We start from the raw sequence: 8,426 nt of genomic DNA on the forward strand, positions 1-8,426 counted from the left end.
GCACGGTTTCTGCCGCCTTCCTCTGTCCTGGGAGGCAGCGTCCATCCTCCTTACGCTGCTGCAACGGCCTTGCACAGAGCAGCCTTTGCCCTGCTCCTCATCCAAGCCCACCCAGCGGAGCCTTAGAAACATAGAATCATAGAATAGTTTGGGTTGGAAGGGACCTCTAAAGCTCATCTAGTCCAACCCCCCTTGCAATGAGCAGGGACATCTTCGACTAGATCAGGTTGCTCAGAGCCCCGTCCAACCTGACCTGGAATGTTTCCAGGGATGGGGCATCCACCACCTCTCTGGGCAACCTGTGCCAGTGCTTCACCACCCTCAGCGTAAAAAATTTCTTCCTTATGTCCAATCTAAATCTCCCCTCTTTCAGTTTAAAACCATTACCTCTTGTCCTATTGCAACAGGCCCTACTAAAAAGTCTGTCCCCATCTTTCTTACAAGCCCCCTTTAAGTACTGACAGGCCACAATAAGGTCTCCCTGGAGCCTTCTCTTCTCCAGGCTGAACAACCCCAACTCTCTCAGCCTGTCCTCACAGGAGAGGTGTTCCTTTCCAAGAGAGCCTTTCTTCTGCTGGTCTTAGATACTCCAATGTGGATGGGCTAAATACCTGCTCATCCCTATGATCTTACTGGAAACAGACTCTCTGCCTTCTGGACGATCTATTTAGCTCTCATCTTGCATTGAGTATGCTTGAAAAGGATAGAGGTTATCATGGTTTGCTGGTTAGAAAAGAGCATTTAGGCCAATGGATTTGGGATTTTTACTGAAAATGAGGAGGTGGGATGAGATTTACTGATTTGAGGCTGACTCAAGTCATCTGTGGATTTTTTTTCCCAAATAGAGGAGCAAATGTGGTTTAGTGGGCACAGACAGGACAACCAGTTCTGAAAGAGTTGAAACAAATCAAAGGCTAAGATGTTTATGATTACTGCCTATAAATACATTGGAGAGGAAACACCAGGGAATGCAAGGAACTCTTTATGTGGAAGGACACTGTTGGCATAAGCGTAAATTGGTAGAGACCTGTCGTGAATATATGTCAGCTAAAAATTGAAGGAGGTTTCTCCTAATCATCAGATGAGGGAGTTTATAAAATAGCTTTCCAGCGGGGTAATTGAGGGAAGAAACATAACTAGTTCAAGATGGGACCCTGACAAATTTCTGAACGTCATTTTAGGATGGGGCTGAATTTGACAGTCTAGCCCCTCTTGACTAAGTCCCGCCTCAGCCCAAGACTCGCTGCACTTGTGTAAGGTGGAGAGCCCTTCTGCTCCCTTCACATCAAACTCGTCTCCTCCTCCCTGCCCGGTCACACAGGCGCAGGACACGGGCAGCCCTGCGCTGCACACGCACACAGCCCAACTCACCTGTCCCTGACACAGAGACTTTTCAGCTGGTTAATAAGCCGTGACATGCCAGACATCGAAAGCATGAAAATTGGCCAATTTTTTAATATCTTAAGCCCCATCACATATACTTTACTGGTCTGAGCAAAGCACTTTATGACGCCTTAGCAAGGAAATGTAAACTATCATTTTGTATAATCTGCCTGAGCTGGACTGAGCCCCTGACCCCTGCCGGACCCCTCCTCCTCCCAGCACCCACCTTCCCCTGCTCCCGCCTCTGCTGCCCAGATGGGGAAAGTACCCAGAGAGCGAGTGTGTCTGCGATCACTAACACCGGGGACGATGTTGGCAAACCGGCTGATGTCCTGCCTGGCAGGATGACAGCCGAAGGAAGGGACAGGCAGGAAACGTGGGAGCCAGGGGAGCCCCCGGGCAAGGAGCAGGGGATCTCTCTCTTTTCACCACTCGGGGATTTGCCCCTCTGGCCTTGCGTTGCTACAAATGCTGCTTGTGCAGAAAGAAATGGTGCAGTTGGTGCACAAAGGCGTAGGCAGTGGGAAAATCCTGTCTGCATCAAGTCTTTTGGTGCAGCCCCTTCTGGAACAGCGGAAGGGGTACAAGGAAAGGAAGATGGGAGCTCCCTGTTTCTCCCCCCACCCACTTGTCCCACTGTCCCCTGTCCATATAACCCGGTACCTGGGCTCATCCAGTGGGTGCTGCGGTGTCGTGGCCTCACCGGCTGAACAGCAGTTGTTGGAGCTGCTCATGATGAGGTGTCTGATTTGCAGCCTGTGAACACAGCTTGCTTTCATTTCTCTGTAATGAGAAAAAGCGAGCGCTTCCTGGGAGGACTTGTATGATGGGGTGTAAAAAAGACTGGAGAGGGGGCTGAAAATGCTGTGAGACATCCATGTGCTCCTCGGAAATGGTCTTTGGGCAGAGATGGCTGCAGGCTCCCCTTGCCTTCGCTGTACGGCAGATCAGCAGGGTGAATATCCCAGACTTTGAAGAGACCTCTGTGCCTCGGGAGTGGGGGAAGGAGGGAAGCACCCAACTACCTGGGGAGACAGGGAAAAGGAGGGACAGAAAAGCAGATGTCTGGGATGCCTTTTGCACCATGCTCACTGCATCCATCCTCCCCTTCTCTGTTGTTCACCCACCTCGTGTCAGCACCTTCCCAGAGAGGTCCCCCCTCGGAGGGGCTGTGATTTAAGCAGGTGATGTGCGGAGGCAGGATGGGGAGATGATGCTGGGCAGAGGGGGTGTGGAGCTGGAGCACTGCTCCACCTCTCAGCTCCCCCCACCAGCAGCGCCTGCCCTGCAGCAGCACGCTGCCGCCCCGTCCCAGGCCACTCTGGGAAGGACTGAGCGAGGTACAGGCTTCTGCACGGGCTCCTTTCTTAATTTAAATCAGGGAAAGGTATTTTTTCTTCTCCCTTTTATTCCACCCTGAGTGTTCTGCGTTGCCACTGACAAAGGAGCAGGAATTCCACGCATTTCTTTGGCTGTTTAGCAGAGCTGCTGCCCTACTCTCCCCTGTCAGACACTAATCTCTCCTAATATTTAACAGTCCCAGTAGGCAGCAGGATTTATCCTCTGGCCTTTCTACCTGTCATTTCATCCCTTCTCACTAAGGAGCCCTTTGATTCCCTTCCGAAAAGAGGTGCCAGGACCAGCATGATGGATTGGCTCGTGCTGGCAGTTAGAGAACCAGCTCCATTTTTCTCTGTTCCAGCTGTCGGGTATTTATCTGGGGCAGCTCTGTACAGCTGGGGAAGGCCCTTGTGCCTCCTCGCAGGGAGACATGCGGATGGGCAGGCTTACCGAGCGGGAAGGTGGCGTGGGTGTTAATGCTCCAGCTCCTACAGGGCCCGGCTCCAAACCGCAGACTTGAGCTGTGGACGTTTTAGCTCCTGGGTTGATCTGGATCTAATACCACCATCCATTTCAAGGAGGAATTCCTCCCCCACCAGTCCCCAGACGTCTTCATCCCTTCCCATCGCTCTGCCTCCACATGTTCCCCTTCCTCAGAATCCCAGCTGCCATCTCCTTGGATGCGCGACCCAGAGGACAAACACCCTCAAAGGGGAACCAGCCTGCATGGGAACCCACGCACCACCCCGGGGGGCTGCTGCCAGCAGAGCTGTCCTCCCAGTTCCCGTCCTGCAGGGCTCCATCCCTGCGAGATACATGGGACGGTGGCAGGGTGGAGGCAGCCTACGTCCGAACAAGGATCCTCTGCCGTTGAGCAGGGCAGGTCCTTGAGACACCGCACTCCATTAACAGGGCCGGGAGAGACCCGATGCCTGCGAGCCAGCACCATACCAAAGCCTCTCCTTGCTCCCCAGGCAGGTGGTTAAGCAGTTCAAGAGCTGAAGGTATCAGGGCAGCACAGTAGCTCTTTATATCAGTAACAAGCCCTTTGATGGCCATTTCCTTAGTCCGGGAGTTGGAAGTCATTAAGCTTCAACCTGTCCCCCTGCCTTGGCTCCGGTTACGGGGCTGGGCTGGCGTTTGGTGGAGGCGAGGGCTGCTCCGTGGGGCATTTCTCTATCGGGGGACCATGAGAAGGGCAGAAACCCTACTCCCTCACTAATGACCTTTCCCGTTGTCACCTGCCACGCCAGGCTGCCAATCCCAGCCCCGATAAGCAGCAGCAGGATCGGCGTAAGGGGCTGCCTGTGCGAACGCGGCGGAGGCAGGGTCCGGTGCTTCCTCCAGCTGCTGCCTCTCTGCTCCTTTGCTCACTCTGTTTCTTCCCCTTGTGCCTAAATAGTGGCAACTTCAGAGCTCTGCAGGGCACCATTAAAAGACAGATGATACTGCCAGAGCACAGCTGTCCGAGGCCGTGGAAAACACGCTCCATATAATCTTTCTGAAGGGGCATGTGTTTAACATTGACCTGGTTAGGCAGCCCGCAGCCGGGCCTCTCCCATATGCACATGCCATTTCAGACAGAAACAGCGGGGCTAAATTCGGCAGCTGGAGTGCTGACTCGGCTACCTCACCGCCGGCTGGGCTGTGTCTCCTGCTGCCTCCATCTAAGGTGGCGCGAAGAAGAGGAGCAGGGGCAGGATGAATCCTGCTTGCTGGGAATCTCCTGGTTTAAAAAGCAGCCAGACAACAACAAACATTAATAACCTCCAGGTGCTACAACCATGCAGGTGATAGCATGGGCTTTCAGGGTTTGGAGGGGAGCTGGAAGGACTCTCCGAGTCTCCCTTGCGAGAAGGAAGCCCAGGTCCTGCCGAGATGCTCCTGCGATGCTCCTCTCCGAGCAGCCCCAGAGCAGGGCAACGCTTCCCCTTGCACGCTGTGCGCACTTGAGCCCTCCCTGACCCGGGTGCTCGCACACCTCTCTGCCACCTCCTACACACACGCGCGCTCCTGGGGCCAGCCCTGGCTCTGGATAGTCTGGCCACGTGCGCACGATCCCTGCAGAAGCCCCTGGGGCAGCGCGGGTAGGTGTCACCCCTCCATCGGTCTGCACACGGGCACGGTTGTGCCTGGGGTTGGAGGTGACCCACAGGGCATCAGATGAAGATGCCTGCCTTTGGGTGTGGGGTTTAAATGCTCCAAGGGCAAGGAACAGTTATTAGAGAGTCGTGCTCATCTCGCCTTGCTCATCTCGCAGAATGGGAGGAAGTTTTGATTAAAAATGTGGCTGCACTGAGAAAAGCTTGAGGACTTGGCTGGTTCATGTTTGGAAATAACTGAGAACAACTATAGGTGAGAGCCCTCCAAGCCTTCATAGCTAAAACAGCAACACTGAAATGAAAAAAATTAGTCCAGATGGGGATGCACCACTGTGTTACAACTGGAAAGGAAACCCTGCTCCTGAGATCTGGTGGCAGAAAACACAGAGAAGGGGATGATGAAAAAATGATGTCCTCTAGCTTGTGTCAGATTCCCCTGAGAGGTTTTCAGGCTGCTGGGTCAGGGGTGGGGTGAGGGGATTCAGGATGACCCCATTTCCACTTGAAATTTGGGGCGTAGCCAGTTTGGATCTTTCAAATCAGTGTTTCTTTTATTGGGGAGAAAAAAAAAGCAGAGATGGGACTACTCCCTTCTTTCTCACACATGCCACGCCATGGTGCATTGCTCTCTGCCTGGGTGCCAGCCTGCTGCGGAGACCTGTGTGCGGGGCAGCAAGTGTGCCATTGCTCATTAACACCATTTCCTTCATGTGCTCATCTCTCCCTGCTTTATTTTGCAGTCCATGCCTAGCCAGACGGGCACCTTTCTTCCAGTTGTTTCTGCAAACACAAATAAACCAACCTTGGGGAAAAGACAACAAAGGAACCCTCGTCCCTGCCACCCACCACCGGTACCTCTTCCTTCGACAGCATGGTGCCCAAGCAGCCGACCACTAACCCCAGCCCAGCCCAGCCCAGCCCAGCCCTGGGCAGCTGCGGCTCCCCCAAAGTCAGGGGGACCCTAAAAGCTGATCATTTTTCCTGATTTTTTGGTGGGGAAAGCAGAAGACCCCAAATGCTTGGTCCGGCCCCATTCAGGTGCTTTATGTAGGGCTTTATGCATGCCAGCTCTTTGGGTAAGTGTTGGACCCACAGCATTCAGGGTCTGACACAGCCCCAGGGTGCAGGGGTAAGTCGAGGCACGCTGAGCAGGAGGTGGGACCAGGTGACACCTGAGGTCCCTTCCTACCTGACTTTGTCCTGTAATCCTGTACAGGGGTGATGTGTTTCCCAGGGGTGACAAAGAATCAAAAACAGAGCCAGGGACAAGGATTCTGATCGTCCCGCAGGAGGGAGGTGCTCTGTGCACGGCCCCAGGTATCGAGGATTTCTCTTCTTTCCCCAAATGGGGTAAAGGCAGGCGCTGGCAGGACAGACGTCCCCATCACCCCCTTCTCCCCAGCTGCACATCTCTGTCCTGGCCTAACGCAGCCACCGCTAGCGCCAGTATTTTGGTCACAGCTCGGTGTGATGAGAATATATCCACGGAGGAAAGAGTTTGCGATGTCAGCGCCCACGTGCAGCTATTTCACAGACAGTGCCAGCAGGGATGGGGCGCCCGGCGCCCGGGCGGCAGCGGCGCGATGGCCAGGAAGCCTTTGGACACAGCCGGCTTTGTCGGGAGGAGGGGAATAATCATGACTTTTGTCCGAAGCCTAGCACCGGAGCTGCCGCTGTTCCACGCCGATCAGATTTAAATCCGCGTGCAGACAGCTGGCAAGCCACACCACGCACACTAAATCCAACGCTGACTTAGCAGCCTGAGAGGGCCCCTTCTAAAAAGTCATTAGTGAGGCTTTCGGGGAAGGAGCGTGCACCATTGTGCCGAGGAACTGAGCTTGTTTAAACACAGCCAGTGCAAAAGGAAAAGCTCCCCAGGGGCCTCGTGGGAATGTTTCCGGGAAGCTGAAGGAGGCTTGTTTGCTCCAAGCTCCGGCTCCATTTTCAGCGTGCTCTTGGTGATGCACTCCCTGCCCTGCACCCATGAGAGGTTGCACTGGGGGATTGCACCCCTCGCCTTTGCATTGGTGCGGTGGGACAGCCCCAGCATGGGATGGTGAGCTATAGGATGGTGGGCGGCTGTTGCTCCTTCCCCTCTGCAGCACCACGTCCAGCTCAGGGGTGAGAACCAGGACCCACATCTCTCCTCCAGCAAGGGGAGCACCATTGCCTTCCTTGCACAAGAGCTGGGGTTGCATCTGGGCTGGGCTCAGCCAGGCATCGCTCAGCCAAGACCCTTTCTCCCCCCCCCCCTACACTCCTCCAGGGCTTGCCTGGGCTCAGCTGAAGTGGGAGCCTGGGTGACCCCCAATGTGCCTCTGCTCCAGCTGCGGCGGGGAGCCGGAGACCAGCCCGCGCCTCTGCACCGCCGGCTCCGTCCCAGCGAGGCACAGACGGCGCTGAGAGAGCGGAAACATTGCTGAAAAACATTAAACTTTTATGAATCTCCCAGCAGGCTTGGCGTGAACTTGACTTTGTGGGGTTAAGCCCATCATTATTGGATGCACGCCAGTATGTTTTCCACTAAAAACAAACTGCTGGCCCAAGGAATGGGGCTATCCCTACGTGCAGCTCATACACGCGGAGCGCAGTGCCGTAGGGTGCCATGCGGGGACTGTCAGCATGCCCAGGGAGGTCTGGGAGGCTGAACGGAGGTTGCTGGAGGACATCTGGGTCACCCAGCCCACGGCAGCAGCTTGGGCTCTGCCCCCATTCCTGTGGGTGCCGGTGGGTGAGTCAGACCTCAGCCCTGTACCTCAGTTTCCCCATCTGAAAATTAAGGATAAATGAGATACCGGAACGGTAGTGATTCGAATTAATTGCTGTTTGTAAAGTGCTTTGAGGCCCTTGGGTGAAAGGTGCCAGTGGAGCGTGATTGCAATGGTGCTGTGCAATCGGCCCGGAGGGCGTTGGTGTGTTGGGTAGGACGGGATTATTTACTCGAGTTAGCAACAGATGTCTGCTCGCACGTGGATGTTTATTACGCATCCTCGCTGAGTTTGCAGTAATCACTCGGAATGTATTTTGTCTGCCCTAACTACGCAGTTAATTGCAGGTTCCACCTGCCACGGACACTCAGATGCTGATGCTTCCCCTCCTCCTCCTCCGTGCCCTGTACACGAGGTCCCACAGCACAGGGGTGAGAAGCCCCTGGAGACTTCTGAGTCCATGAGAGGACAATCCTTGACCCATGGCCACAGGCAACCCCCAAATTTCTTTGCCCAGCTTCCATCAAACCCATGCCTGTGGTGTTACATCCCTCTCCATCCCCACCAGCATCTTTCCCCATCCCGCTGCTGGGCTTCCCTGCCGGCCGCTGCCTGCCACTGCCCAGAGCCGCACCGTGATGGATGTGATTAATATATGCTCGGAGAGCAGTCGATCCTTCCGTGCTTGCTTTGAACTTCTGATCATTAATGTCTCCATATGGGCACCATTTTTCCTTGTCACACGGCAGCTGTATCTGGAGAGAGAAGGAAGCGAGTCCGCTTCCCAGTGGCAAAAACCCCAAGAGCCACAGCTCTGGAGGTTTACCCACCTTTGGGAAAGGTCAGAAATATTTATAGCTGTTGCCAGGAGGTCCTCAGGCACAGAGCAGGA

This window comes from Pygoscelis adeliae, unplaced genomic scaffold (genome assembly GCF_000699105.1).
Source record: "Pygoscelis adeliae isolate BGI_AS28 unplaced genomic scaffold, ASM69910v1 Scaffold191, whole genome shotgun sequence".
NCBI classification, from domain to species: domain Eukaryota; kingdom Metazoa; phylum Chordata; class Aves; order Sphenisciformes; family Spheniscidae; genus Pygoscelis; species Pygoscelis adeliae.